Here is a 16073-nt window from a genome sequence, read left to right as displayed (position 1 = left end):
CGCAGCTACTGGGAGGAAAGACCAGGACCCAGAAAAGCCATTGGCCAGCAAAAGGCAGAGTTTATCTCTATTCCTTTAGACTGAGGGCTTCCTCAGAATGAGTGATTTGCTTCAGTTTTCCTCTTTCTCTCCCATCTTCACAGAGCTCTTCCTCAGGGAACTATTGTAACTCCCTTCCCATTCATGAGAGATGGCAATTTAGAGAATTACTACTGAATTTTCCTTATTCTACTAGTAAGTATTGGAACTAGGACTGAAACTGCTGCGGCTGCTGCTGCTACTACTACCATTATTGTCACTACTGCTATTACTGTTACTACTGCTTCTGCCATTACTGTTACTGTCATTGTTACAATAGTACAGTAGTAATAACTGCTGCTGTTGCTATTACTATTACTACTGCTGCTGCTACGAGTGTTGCTGTTGCTGCTACTATTACTGTCGTTGTTCCTACTACTACTATTACTGTTACTACTACTGTTATTGTTACTACTATTACTATTAGTGTTACTACTGCTGCTGGTGCTACTATTTTACTATTGCTGTTGCTTCTACTACTATTACTACTGCTGCTGCTACTACTACTACTACTATCACTGTTACTACCACTATTGATGTTACTTCTACTATTATTACTATTACTACTACTGTTGTTGCTGTTGCTACTACTACTACTACCACCTAATATTTATATAGCACCTTGAGGTTTGCAAAGAGCTTTATATGTTTTCTCATTTAGTCCTTAAAACAACCTTGGGAGGTAGGTGCCCATTTTATAGATAAGGAAACTGAGGACAATAGAAGTTAAATGACTTGCCAAAGATCATATAACAAGGAAGTATCTGAGACAGGATTTGAGCTCAGGCTTTTTTGACTCCAAGTTTAGCATTCTGCCTAATATACCACCTACCTGGTCTCTTAATTCCAATTTTTTCAGTTGCTTTGGACTCTTCTTCATGACCTTTTTTAGATTTTTCTTAGCAAAGATACTGGAGTGGTTTACCATTTCCTTCTCCAGATCATTTTCCAGATGAGGAAACTGAGGCAAACCAGGAGGGCTAAGTGACTTGTCTAGGGTCACATAGATAGTAAGTATCCGAGGGCAGGTTTGAATTCAAAAAGAGGAGGAATCTTCCTGACTCTAGACCCAGCACTCTATCCACTGTCCATCTAGCTGGTCCTGTTTATTTTGGGTATTGTAGATCAATCCTCCTTGTCCAGTAAGGTTCTGACTCAGAACAATCCTTTCTAAATGTCCCCCGCTTATCCCTGTCCCCAGCCTTCCAGTAATATTTTAAAGCAAGTCTCCAACTTTATCATAACTTGTTCTAGTTTTTTACTTTGTCTCACTTCTGAGTTCTCTTTCAAAACTACCTGTGCAAATTTTTTTTAAATTTTATTTTATAATTATAACATTTTTTGACAGTACATATGCATGGGTAATTTTTTTACAACATTATCCCTTGCACTTACTTCTATTCAGATTTTTTCCCTTCCTCCCCCAACCCCCTCCCCCAGATGGCAAGCAGTCTTATATATGTTAAATATATTACAGTATATTCTAGATACAATATATGTGTGTAGAACCGAATTTTTTTGTTGCACAGGAAGAATTGGATTCAGAAGGTAAAAATAACAGTTTACATTCATTTCCCAGTGTTCCTTTTCTGGATGTAGCTGGTTCTGTCCATCATTAATCAATTGGAATTGGATTAGCTCTTCTCTATGTTGAAGAAATCCACTTCCATCAGAATACATCCTCGTACAGTATCATTTTTGAAGTGTATAATGATCTTCTGGTTCTGCTCGTTTCACTCAGCATCAGTTGATGTAAGTCTCTCCAAGGCTCTCTGTATTTCTCCTGTTGGTCATTTCTTATAGAACAATAATATTCCATAACATTCATATACCATAGTTTACCCAACCATTCTCCAATTGATGGACATCCATTCATCTTCCAGCTTCTAGCCACTATGAAAAGGGCTGCCACAAACATTTTGGCACATACAGGTCCCTTTCCCTTCTCTAGTAGTTCCTTGGGGTATAAGCCCAGTAGTAGTATGGCTGGGTCAAAGGGTATGCACATTTTGATAATTTTTTGGGCATAATTCCAGATTGCTCTCCAGAATGGTTGGATTCTTTCACAACTCCACCAACAATGTATCAGTGTCCCAGTTTTCCCACAGCCCCTCCAACATTCATCGTTATTTGTTCCTGTCATCTTAGCCAATCTGACACTACCTGTGCAAATTTAAGGCCATCTCCTCTTGGTTCCTACTCATGGTTCTTTTATTTCCTAAACTCTCCTGGGGATTTAAAATGAAGGTCTGGCCATACACCCCAACGAAGTTGAATATATTGGCCCTTGATTCATGCAGAGCCAGGGAGGGGCGTGCTTTTAGTCTACACTGGGAGGAAGAAAGAGTATGCTATAGAAGACCAGTGGAACAGGTGCCATTTTCTTCTTATAATATACTCTTACTTCCTCCCAATATATCTTGCAGGCCTGCTCTTCTGTTACTTCCCCATTCTGAGGCTAGCTGGCTGCAAACACTTGATCCAGATTAGGAAGGGGATCAGTATGAGGTAAATAGATGGAGGCAAAATAGAATAAAGTCTTAAGGATGCTCACAATCTAAACTCTCCTCTTCAAGGCAATGAGAATAGAATGGACAGAGAATTGGACTTGTGGTCAGGAAGACTGTGTAAATCTTGCCTCAATCAGTCAATAAGTATTATTATTATGTGTGAAGCACTGTATTGAATACCAGGTATACAAGTGAAAACAATTCCTTCCCTAACAGAATTTGCATTCTAATGGAACAGCTAGGTCCTTTGGAATCTGGAAGAGTCATCTTTATGAATTTAAATCTGGACTCAGACACTTATTAGCTGTGTGATCCTGGCCCAGTCACTTTACTCTGCCTCAGTTTCCTCACCTGCAAAATAAGCTGGAGAAGGAAATGGTAAACCCCTTTAGTATCTTTGTCAAGAAAACTCCAAACGGAGTAAAGAAGCATTGAATATGACTGAAATGGCTGAGTAACAACAAGAAGAAGTCTGAATGGGATTGGGGTAGGAGTGGGAGTGGGGGCTGCTTGGAAATTGTGTTTGTTGTTTTCCCTTTGTTCTTGAAGAGGATTTAGGACATCTGGAGTGTGTGGTCTTGACTTGCAAGTAAAGTTGATTTAAGTGATTTAGAGTTGTGTAAGTCATCAGCCTCATTCTCTCCTCCAGAGTCATTGTAGTCTAGAAGCAAGACACAGGTCAAGATAACTGGTAATGGCCCTGGATGCAGTGTAAGGCCTTGGTCCTTTTAAATCAAGGTCTTTCCCAGATCTCAGTTTGTCTGAAGCTGGAGTAAATTAGATTGTAAGGGGAACAGAAGAACTATGGCCTATGGACATTTATCCCTCATCTCAGACAACTAAATACACTAGCTTTAAGTTCATTTCCCCTTCAGCTTGTTACATGTATGTAGTGTGATGTGATGTTGATGTAGTTAATATAGCAAATGATCTGGTACCAGATGATGTGCTTTAGGAGAAGCACAAAATGTTGCAGTTGTGTCATGTGAAGAATCCATATTGGTCATTCTCTTTGGTAAAAATTAGGTTTATTTAGGAGAAGAGGTTACAAATAAAATGAAGAGATATAATAGACCCCATGAATGGTAAATATGAAATAGAGTGGGAGAGCAAATAGTTAGCAAGAAAGTTTTTTTTTTAACAATTAATGATGGAAAGGGCAAGTTCCCTAGTGGAACCTATAATTACCGAGGAGAAAGGGAACATCCCATGAGGTTGGGGCATGTCCTTAACTGTCAGCTAAATCCTAGAAAGGATTTAGCATCCTAAAAGAGTTAGCTAGAAGGAGAAATTCACCATAAGGCATAGTGGAGATTGAGAGGAGAGCATAGTGGGAGGATGAGACAGAGAGACCATGTGGCATGGGAGGAAGGGTAAAGGGAAAGACAACATGAGGTAAGGCGACATGGTTCAGCAAATACAGCATGGACAGATTTTATAGGGGAAATCTCAGGGACATGATTGGGATTTCTTGGCTGAAAACAGTAAGGTGGGGCCACCCATAGGGTGTGGGGGGACCTTCACAGAGGGTGGACTTCAGGGGTTTGACATAACTTATATTTCTTTTTGGGACACTGAAAGGTATAAGGTTAAACTGGTCTCTATCAATGCCCTTTCCTGTTTTCCCCAGGATAATACTTCAGTCTTTCTCTGCTAATTGTATCCAGCCATCAGAGACCTCATTGATGTAACATAATGTGAATGTATGTATATGTTGGGGGTTAATTGTGAAGGTTTCCAGAGGATTTACTGATGCAGGAAAGGAAGGGGTAGGGGTCAAGGTCAAGAGAATAATGAAGATAAGAAGATCCTATAGTGATTTTTCTCTTTTTAAGGAGGAGCAACCAAAACAACCCCCAGCTTTCTTCTTCTCAGACCTCATCTCCATTTCAGAAACATAGCTCTGAATTTAGATAACAAGACAAGGTGTACAGTGTGGAAAAGCACAGAACTAGGTTCAAACCACTGACTGACTTATTTTGTGACTTTGGACCCATGACTTCCCCGTTCTCTGGTTCAGTTGCCTCACATATAAAATTGGGACAGCAATCTTGTCTTTCCTACTTCATAGGTGGTAACAAGCTAATAAAAGATGAGTGAGACAGTGCTTTAGAGAAGGACAAAATGCTAACTACTGATAGGGAATTCTCTATCTGTTAATTTGTCATCAAAAGAACACTTTGCTCAAAAAGGGAGGACTGGTAGGTGTGCAAAAATGTTTACAATTCTTGGTGAAATGGCACTTTATCATCAGTTTGCATCTGTAAGTCATTGTTAGAAAATATTACCTGAATTTTCTGAGTTACATCCAACTTTGAAGCTTATTGCTGTGGATTTGCAGCTGAAATTTATGTTGCTGATTATTATCTTCATGAAGAAAGGACAGCACTTTTCAAAGAGGCAACAACTTCTAGAAAATCCATTACTCAGGCTACTATTTGTAATTCTGATGTGAATAAATATTTATTACCCTAAATCTAGATGGCCTTAGAGGCCCCTCTTAGTTCAAAATCTGTGAAGCCAAACCACGTGTTTAACTAAGAATTCAAAGTCAAATTCAACAACTATTTATTCAGTGACTATATACAAGATTCTGTCGTTAGGTTCTGGAGGTACAATGAGAACAGGAAATAGCTTTCAAGTAGCTTATCATTTATGGAGATGATATATGTAATAACAAAAGAGATAACATATATAAAATATATATAAATATTAGCTTTTATGGTAAGGAAGGAGAGGGGGAGGAGAAGGATGAATGTAACATATATGCAAAGATAGTTAAATACCAAGTAATGTCAGCAGGGAGAGAAATTATTCAATTTGATTCAATATTTATAAAATACCTATTATGTGCCATGTGCATGTGCTATGCATCGTGCTAGGTGCTAGGGATGCAGAGGCAGAAATGCCCCTGTTCTCAAAGAGCTTATATTCTTTTGGGGAAAGCTTTAAGAAAGACAGTGTTCTGGTGAAAGGGAAGGGGATGTAATTTACATAACCTGTTGAGCTCCAAACAACATGTTCCCTAGCATAAGAAGAGCCTAATTTAAGGAAAAAGAAAGCAAGAAGGAAATAATAAAATAAAACAAATGTGAGAGAAATAGGATAAGAAAAATAGAATGAAATAGGATAAAAACTATTAGGAGAACAGAAAGTATGAAAAGGGAGAGAGAACAATGGGCAGAAAGTGAAAGAGATCTTAGGAGATAGTAATAGGAAAAAAAAACTATCTTAAATGATATCATGAAGAATTGGATTTCACTGAAAAACAACAGAATGACAATAAAAATGGCAATTGAATAAAGATGAAGGACAGGATGATAGAGACAGAATGATAAAAAGCAATAGGATGATAAAAGATGACAGAAAGAAAAAAGTTTCCTAATTATCATATCTTCCCAGAAATGGAATTGGCCGTCTTTTTGATCATTAACGTTCTTCAAGTCGGGGCTAGATGACCAACCATTTTTCAGAGATGTTGTAAAATGGAATTTCTTTGCAAGTATTGGTAAGGCTGTTATGAAGTTCATTTAAACTCTGAGGTTCTGTGATGATGATGATGATAATGATGATGATAATGGTGGTGATGATAACATTTAAATTCTCTTTAAAGTTTGCAATATACTTGGCACATAACTCTTTCAAGAAACAGTGTCCATGAGGAAGAGAGCATTAGAAGAAAATAGAACAAGAGTTAGAACATTGGGATGAGAGAAAGTGATAGCATCAGACAGAATGAGAGCTATAGAGCAAAACTGAATGAGTGAGAGACAGAATGAGGGAGCTAAGTGATAAAATTAGCAATAGAATGAGATAGACTAAGAGTGAGCAACAAAATGAGACAGAATGAGAAAAAAGGCAGGACCATGACCAATTGATGGAAATTACTGGGAGTCCAGTTTAGGTGCAATAGAAGGAACAATCTTCTGATCATCAGAGCTGTTCAAACTTGAAGTCTCAAAATGGAGGATGGATGACAACTTTTCAAAGTTATTGACAAGACATATCTGGCATAGGGGTTGGGATAAATGGTTGGAATCCCTTTCTACTCTAAAATTCTATAAACCTATGAGAGAGGAAAGGGAGAGACAGACAGACACAGAGACAGAAACAAAGAGACTGACAGACCCAGAGACAAAAAAAAAGACAGCAGAGAGATGAGAAAGAATAAAAGAAATGGAGATAAGACCAAGAGTGAGAAGAGATAAAATGTCATTAAAAGGGTTCTGGATCTTGTACTAGAAGATCTGGATTTGAATTGTGATTTGGTTATTTGCTACCCCCATTATCCCTGACTATTTCTTCATCTGTAAAATGAAGGGGTTGGATCAGATGGTTCCAAAGAACACTTTTAGCTCTAAATCGATAGTCATATAATAATAGTCAGAATGAAAGAAAGAAATAGTAACAGGTAACTTTGGATTGTCTCAGGTCTGACCTCTTTAATGACATTAGCAGAGTTCTGAGTCTACCCCACCAGAATCCACTAGAGAGAAATGTTCAGTGACTAGAGAAAATAGATTAGAAACTGGTTACTCAATGTGAGAGCCTTTTTTTAAATCAACTGTCATTGTGTAATCAGACTACTGACTTGTTAGAGCTAAGATAAAAATCAACACCAAATTAGAATAAAAAGGAAGACGAGAAGAAGACATAGCATGCAATTATAATAGGTCTAGACTTACTTATTCATACAAGCTGAAGGTACATCAGAGGTTATTTAGTTCAAATCACTTTATAGATAAAAAATCAAAACATTTTACAGATGACAAAACTGAAACCAAGGAAAAATTGTACAAAGCACAGATCAAGTAAACAACTTCTTATCTCTGCCCAAGTAGTTTTAATTGTGGGTCACAAGATCATGTATGTACTGGACACATGAACATTTTATCTATCAAATTGGTGAGAATTTTGATGTTTAACAGACTGGACACTTTTAAGAATTAAATGATATGTTTAGTCTTAGTACATCTCAATTCTCTATTTCAGCTTCCATCACAGATGGGAATTCAACTCAGTTCTGGTTTTAGATGTTTTATGAGATAAAATGTACTTTCATAGACAGAAACATTGCCAAAAATTGGGACATAAGATTAAAAAAAATCCAGGTAGTTTACTGGCTTACTAGTTAATTTGTACTTTACAATTAGGGAAAGACATCTTTTTTTGACAAAAATGTCAAAGTCACATTTTGAAGTCTGAGGGAATCTAATAACCAGTCTCCAGAGAAAAGAATGTGAAGAATTAAAGGGGGGGAGGTGCTGTAAAATTTCAAAAAAATATAAAACAAAGCCTTTCTTTCATATTTCTCCAATCAATATTGACCTACTTCCTCCATCTGCCCACCTCCCCTCAAATTTTCTATCTTTGATTGCTGGGTGGATCACACATTAGTTTTTCACTATAGACTTGGGAGTGGTTACATAGATATACTTTTTTTCATAGATATACTTTGGGATAGATATATTTTCATAGAAGTACCTCAAATGAATTCTCCTTGAAAGGAAGAAGTTTGCAGGAGACTTCAGTATGATATTTAATCTAGAAATGAATTGAAAAATACTACTCTTCCCTTCTTTTTTAGCCTCTATCACTCTCCTTCTATTTCTCCATTGTGTTGCTCTCTTTGTCTGTATTGCTCTTTCTGTCTCTTTCCCTCCCTCATCTTTATTTTCTCTAAATACTTTTGTTCCCCTCAATTCAATTCTATAAACATCTATTATGTTCAGGTTCCTGTCCTTGGTGCTGATTATCTAGACACCTCTCTCTCTCTCTCTCTCTCTCTCTCTCTCTCTCTCTCTCCACACAAGAAAACCCCAAATGGGGTCATGAAGAGTTGGATATGACTAAACTGAATGAACAAAACAGATATACCTATAGAAAAAGTCCCTGTCTTCAGGAATTTAATTGGAATGTTTGTGAAAAAGATGATATACCACACACACACACACACACACACACACACACACACACACACACACACACACACACCTTACAGTCATCTCTGACTTCAGCTTATATGTCTCTACCCATTTTTCAAACTTCTGTCAGTCAAATTCCAGATCATTATTGAGAAGTAGAAGACAGGTAGTATTCTATAATAGAAAGACACTTGGCTTTAAAATCACAAGAACTGAACTGTACCATTTCTTCATTACAGATAAGACACTTAATCTGAGACTCAGTTTTCTCATCTATAAAATCAGAGTAGTAATACTGAAGCTATCTCACAGGGTAATCTTAAGAGAAAGTTGCATTTAAATAAATCTCAGAGCACTATATAAATTAGAATAATTATAGGGGAGAAGTGGAGTGGTATAGGGATAGTATTAGACTGGGAATCAAGAAGACCTGCATTCAAATTCTGCATCTGACATTGACTAGCTATGTGAATTTGCCCAAACCTTTCAGAATTTCCCAAGATAATTCAAAGGCATATTTACTAAGTTACCATAGATTGTGTTATGTGGGCATTGATCTCACCTACTAGGTCATAAATCTTTGCTGCACGGAAGTATTTTTGTATTCATATTTCAAAATCCACAATTTCTAAGGTACTCACATATTCAAGGCCATGAACTGGGTACTGATAAGAAGACAGAGACGTCAAGAGACTTTCTCCCTATCTTTGGAGAGCTCATAATATATTATGGGGTAAGACTTACATATTTGAGCTATTTCTTAACCCTAGCAGAACAAGATTACATGAGATGTAGATCCATTTAAGGAAGGTGGGTTAGTCTTAACAAATGATAGTGATGATAATGATGATAATGACAGTGATGATGTGTTCTTACAAGTTAACAAGTATTTTTTTTTTTGGGGGGGCAGACTTTGATTTCATTGGTACAGGAAATTTCCACTGAGAAAGCATACCCTCTGAATGCAGCTCAGTATCTGCTACTCAATTCGCAATATTAGCAAGTTGTTTAGAGCCATTGATTTGCCCAAGATCATACAGCTTATCTTTGGCAGAGGTGGGATTGAATCCATGTGTTCCTCAGCCTAGTACTAGACCTTTATCCATGATGCTGTGTTCATACCATGCCGCCTATGAGCTCATTTTAAACCCTCCCCAATACTCTTATGAGGCAGTCAAAGGAGGGACAATTAGTTCTATTTTTGAAATGGAATTAAAAAGCCTAGAGAAGGAAAAAGATTTATATTTAGAATTCAAAAATGTTAGAGTTGAAAAACTTTAGAAATCATATAGTCCAACCTCATTATACAAATAAAGCAATTGAGGCCCAAGGAAATAAAATGTTTAAAGACTCTAGTCTATGTAATGGCAAACCAGAACTTCTGGTTCAATGTTCTTTCCCCAAGATGAAATATCTAATGTCAAAAGGTTAGAGTATTGATGGCTGAAAATGAGGACAGGTATGACATGAAGGGGAAGATTTCCCTCTACCTGATGCAGGAATATATTGATTGTACCAGTGTTTTCACCAGGATTTTTTTTTTAAGAATCTTGGGTAGTAGGGAATAGAACTTTGGTGTGAGTGATTTAATATCTTTGGAAAGTGATCATTATTTAGTGTTGTAGGAAATAGCCAATGGAAAATGATGCATTAGAAGAGGCAATGGTGTAATTATAGGGGAAAGAGCAGTAAAGCTGAGGGATACTGCTTTGGGGCTTCTCCCCTCACATTGTCATTGTGGTATGTGTGGCTTTTGCTGGGTATTTGTAGTGCTTTAGTTGTATTTTGTGTTACTGTTACATATCACATACATAGCATACTCAGAATTGGAATTTAACATCCTTGAGGGTAGGAGGCTGCTTTTGTTTGTTCTTTCTGTCCCCAAGAACATAAGTCTTTTTTTTCCTGAGGCAATTGGGGTTAAGTGACTTGCCCAGGGTCACAAACAGTTAGGAAATGTTAAATGTCTGAGATTAGATTTGAACTCAGATGCTCCTGACTTCAGGGCTGATGCTCTATCCACTGCACCACCTAGCTGCTCAAGAACATAAGTCTTAATAAATGCTTATTAATGTATTAGTTATTGATCGAATTGAGAAAATGTGGAAATTTAATGAAGCCCTAGTTATCTTAATTGTACCAACTGAGTTTGTTCCTACTTTCCTTTTCCTAGAGAAATATACTCAGGTTTATGAGACTGACATAAATCTCCTCAACAAATGCTTTCAAATTCAGCTTTTCACCAAGCTATATGTCACCCCATAATCTTCACCTCTGCCCATGTGAGGATGACTAGTGGCTCAGAACTCTTTTTTAAAAAACCCTTTTTATTTTCAAAACATATGCATAGACAGTTTTCAATATATACCCTTGCAAAACTTTGTGTTTCAATTTTTTCTCCCTCCTTTCCCCCCACTCTCTCCTAGGCAGCAAGTAATCCAATATATGTTAAACATGTGCAATTCTTCTATACATATTTCCACATTTACCATGCTGCACAAGATAAATCAGATCAAAAAGGGGAAAATGAGAAAGAAAACAAAACAAGCAAGTAACAACAAAAAGAGTGAAAATGCTATATTGTGATCTACATTCAGTCCCCATAGTTCTCTCTCTGGGTGCAGATGGCTCTCTCCATCACAAGATCAACAGAACTGGCCTGAATCATCTCATTGTTGAAAAGAGCCACGTCCATCAGAATTGATCATCATATAATCTTGTTGCCGTGTACAATGTTTACTTGGTTCTATTTACTTCACTTAGCATCAGTTCATGTTAGTCTCTCCAGGCCTTTCAGAACTCTTTATTATTTCTTCTGCCTCTTCCAGGGCTCTGACATCATAGCAGCCCAAATCTTAGAATTTTCCAGGACTGGCATGAGGACTCAGTTTCAATAAATGAGAGCATCTGTGTCCACAAGCCACCTTAATTCTCTTAATGACTTTCACAACATTTAAATAGAGATTCATTCAGAAGGGTTCACTGAGCTGTCTGAAGGTCACACTGGAAAGTCCTAAGCACACCCTCAAATCATCCTGGATTTGCACTCAACCACACACACACACACACACACACACACACACACACACATACACACATTTGTGTACTGACTCCCATCCCACAGCCTGCATATAATTGAGTCACCAATCAATCACCTTAAATATATATATATATATACATATATATATGTAAATATATATACATATACATATATATATATATGTAAATAAATAAATATATATATATATATATATATACATATATATATTTCTTTGTTGAGTCAGTTGGGGTTAAGTGACTAGCCCAGGATCACACAGCTAGGAAGTGTTAAGTGTCTGAGGTCAGATTTAAACTCAGATCCTCCTGGCTTCAGGCCTGGTGTTCTATCCATTGCTGTGGACCTAGATGCCCCAAATACCTTTTCTTCTTTAATAATTTTGTAATTTGTTGCTATCCTGGACTTGACAAAGCTTCCACAAACATTAGCATTTCCATATAAAAGGGAGAGCAGAAAGGATTGTCCACAGAATCACAAATCTCTGTGTTGTACAGCGGTTTGTTTTTTTTTTAAATCATGTATGGTTTTTTAAAAGCATATTAGTTCTAAAGCTGACCTGGTTGGTTTCTATGTTTCCCTCTGTTCAGTTCTGTGCACAGCTATTGCCTTTTCAAAGCTATTCTATCACAGAGCCAACTGACAATGGAGCTCCCCTGTCATTTTTAAAAATTGGAATCCTTTTCTCCCTTCAGGGCTCTCAGTTCAAGGAACACCTCCTCTGTGAAGCCTTCCTTGAACTTCTTAGCTGAAATTGTACTCTCCCTCCCTCCTCCAAATTACCTAGAGCAATTTGTTCAGTTCTGTACTCTGCTTAGATCACATTCTACTTTGTTTCGTGCTTATGTGTGTTCATCTTGCATCCTCCTAGTGAATTAGAAATCACCTGAGGATATTTTTCATCTTTGTAGTCTCAGGCTCCAGCACAGGGCTGGCCATGTCTTGCTGAGGGTGAGGCTACGAAGGAGCCCGGAAAAATATGGCCTGCCTTAATTCAAAGGCCACTTGGGAAAGTTCTGCTCACTTTCTATCTCCCTGGGAGGTGCCTGAGCCTCTCCATAAGACAGGTTTGGACAAGTGACTCCTGGGACCTTGCTGCTCTGCTGGGGACTCACCACCCAGAATCCCCAGGATGTCCCTGAGTTGAGACAATCATTTCTCTGAGAGAAGAATCCCTTTTAAAACCTCACGGCAGATGCTCAGTTGAGTGAGTGAATGGATGAATGGCAAGTAGAAGGACAAGGAGCACAAGCATCCTGACTCTCAGTATTCTAGTGTTCCTCTCATAGTGCCTCAGTTTACCTTTCATTTTTATGGCTCCAGGTAAGTGGAAGATAGCAAAGAGGGAATAATCACAAGGATGAAAAAGGAGTAAATGGTGCCAAAAGCAAACTTAGATTGAAAGAAAATTGTCCTTATCTATAGTATCTATCTGTCAGTAGCATGTCCTCCATCCATTCTCCACTTCAGCCAAACACCTCCCCCCCCCCCCCCGAATGTGACATTTCATTTCATCCTCCAAGACTTTGCAAGGCTCCCATGTCTGGATCATTTTTCTCATTTCCACCTCACATCATCCTCAGCTTCATCAAAGCTCATCCCAAGTATCTGATCCTATCAAAAGTCCATTCTGAGTCCCTAATTCTAGTCCCAGGATATTACTTGGGTTTACTTTGTTAATATTTGCTGCTTACTTTTCTGGATTCATGTTGTTTTCCCCCACTGTAATGTGAACTCCTTGAGGGCAGGGACTATTTCAATTTTGTTTTTGACTCTCCAGTGCCCAGCCCAGCCCAGCCCAGCACAGCAAATACTAGGTGTTCAATTAATGCTCGGTGAATGAGCTCAGTGAATATGGGAAGAAACAATACCAATGCCTATGTGTAACTGGGACAGCTTCAGAGAAGGGCAGGGAGGGGAGAAGGGATGCCCCGGTGCAACTCTCATTTCATAGTGGTTTGCCTGGTTGTCCGTGCCAGTGTTGGCAGTCAGATTGAGATGCCTGCTGGGGATAATGCTAAGGAAGCCATGCATGGGCAACTGAGTGTCAGTGCAAGAAACAGCAGCCTCTCTGAGTCTGGTTCAGTTCTGTTCAGACATCAGGGCCTGGCAAGAAGAGATGAAAATGGCAGCTTCCTGAGTCAGTCATGTGAAGGGGTAAGGAGAAAATACCCAAAGCCTCACATATGAAATAAACTATCAGTGTAAAAACATTTGGAGGATTTTAAAAGAACATGAATTCAAGATGGAAAAGGGGAAATGGTTCTGGAGGGTAATATTGCTTCTGTTGATCCATTACCTTTATTTGAAATGTTCTTTCCCCATCTTTACCTGATTTTTAGCCACTTTATAGTCCAACTAAAATGCCAACTTCTTTCCTTTATCTTATCCTGTCTCCCCTTGGCCCTTCCACTAAACTAGCAGTGATCTTTCTATTGTCCCGATACATTTAGCATTTTTTTTTGTTTTTAGATAGGGATCATCCATATACCTTATAAAATATTTTCCCTCAAATAGTGAGCATTTGTTTTTTATCACTATCATCTCCCTCCATTCCCTCTGCAGGAAAAAATCCTCATAAGAAATATGTATAGGCAAGAAAAATAAATTTTAACATTGGCCATGTTTGGAAAAGCACATTTCATTCTCTATCTTGAATCCATCTATCACTTCTCTTTCAGGAAGTAGGCGTTATACTTCATCACTGGTATCCTGGAATCATGGATTGTCATTGTGTTGATCAGAGTTCTTAGGTCTTTCAAAGGTTTTTATTTTTACAATGTTGTCCTTATATAAATTGCTCTGATCCGAACCATTTCTACAAGACTTTTTTTGTAGTTACCGTAGGTTTTTAGATGGGGCTTAGAGATAGAAATGATCTTAGACATATCTAATTCCACCTTTCATTTTGTCTAGGTGAAGAATTCCTGAAAAGAGGAAGTGATTCACATAAGGTCACACAAGTAGTAAGTGGTAAAGCTGTCATTCTCACATAGATCCTGACTCCAAATTCAGTTCTCTTACATAGGGATATCCTGATTTGTTTATTTTATTTATTTATTTATTCATTCATTTATTTATTTTATTATAGTTAGGTGCAGAATCATAGATTAACAGAATTCTAGAGTTGGAGAGGATCTCAATGGTGACTGAGTTTTACTTGTCCCTGTACATCATTCCCTTTACAAGATCTCTGACTTTGTGTTTAATGGTCTCTAGTGAAAAGACACTTAGTCCCCTGCCCAGCAGCCCATTTCATTTCTAGATTGCTCTGAGTATTGAGAATTTTCTCCTCATATCCTCAAAAAATTTGAAGCTTTTTGTAATTTCTACTCATGACTTAGGTATACCTTCTGGGATCATCACAACATATCTAATCTGAATTAAGTGTCTTATTTCTCTATCAGAGGGGCAGGGAACTTCATCTTATCTTTGTCTTTTCTAATGTGTCTTGCCCATAGTAGATATTCAATAAGTGTTTGTTGAGTGCAAACTAATTTTTGACTGAATGAATCTCTCTGTCTCTCTCTCTCTCTGTCTCTCTCTGTCTCTCTCTCTCTCTGTCTCTCTCTGTCTCTCTCTCTCTGTGTCTCTCTCTCTGTCTCTCTGTGTGTCTCTGTCTCTCTCTCTGTCTCTGTCTCTCTCTCTCTCTCTCTTTCTCTCTCTCTCTCTCACACACACACACACACACAATCTCTCTCTCTCACACACACACACACATTCTCTCTTTCTCTCTCTCTCTCTCTCTCACACACAAAATCTCTCTCTCTCTCACACACACACACAATCTCTCTCTCTCTCTCTTTCTCTCTGTCTCTCTCTCTCTCTCACACACACACACACACATTCTCTCTTTCTCTATCTCTCTGTCTCTCACACACACATTCTCTCTCTCTCTCTCTCTCTCTCTCTCTCTCTCTCTCTCTCTCTCTGTCTCTCTCTCTGTGTCTCTCTCTCTCTGTCTCTCTGTGTGTCTCTGTCTCTCTCTCTGTCTCTGTCTCTTTCTCTCTCTCTTTCTCCCTTTCTCTCTCTCTCTCACACACACACACACAATCTCTCTCTCTCTTTCTCACACACACACATTCTCTCTTTCTCTATCTCTCTGTCTCTCTCTCACACACACATTCTCTCTTTCTCTCTCTCTCTCTCACACACACACAAAATCTCTCTCTCTCTCACACACACACAATCTCTCTCTCTCTCTCTTTCTCTCTGTCTCTCTCTCACACACACACACATTCTCTCTTTCTCTATCTCTCTGTCTCTCACACACACATTCTCTCTCTCTCTCTCTCTCTCTCTCTCTCTCTCTCACACACACACACACAAAATCTCTCTCTCTCTCTCACACACACACACACACACAAAATCTCTCTCTCACACACACACAATCTCTCTCTCTCTCTCTCTCTCTCTCTCTCTCTCTCTCTCTCTCTCTCTCTCTCTCTCTCTCTTTTTGCTGAGGCAATTGGGGTTGTGACCTGCCCAGGGTCACACAGCTAGGAA

Source organism: Sminthopsis crassicaudata, chromosome 1 (assembly GCF_048593235.1).
Source record: "Sminthopsis crassicaudata isolate SCR6 chromosome 1, ASM4859323v1, whole genome shotgun sequence".
NCBI classification, from domain to species: Eukaryota; Metazoa; Chordata; class Mammalia; order Dasyuromorphia; family Dasyuridae; genus Sminthopsis; species Sminthopsis crassicaudata.
The sequence above is the reverse complement of the archived record's forward strand: the minus strand, read 5'-3'. Positions refer to the sequence as shown.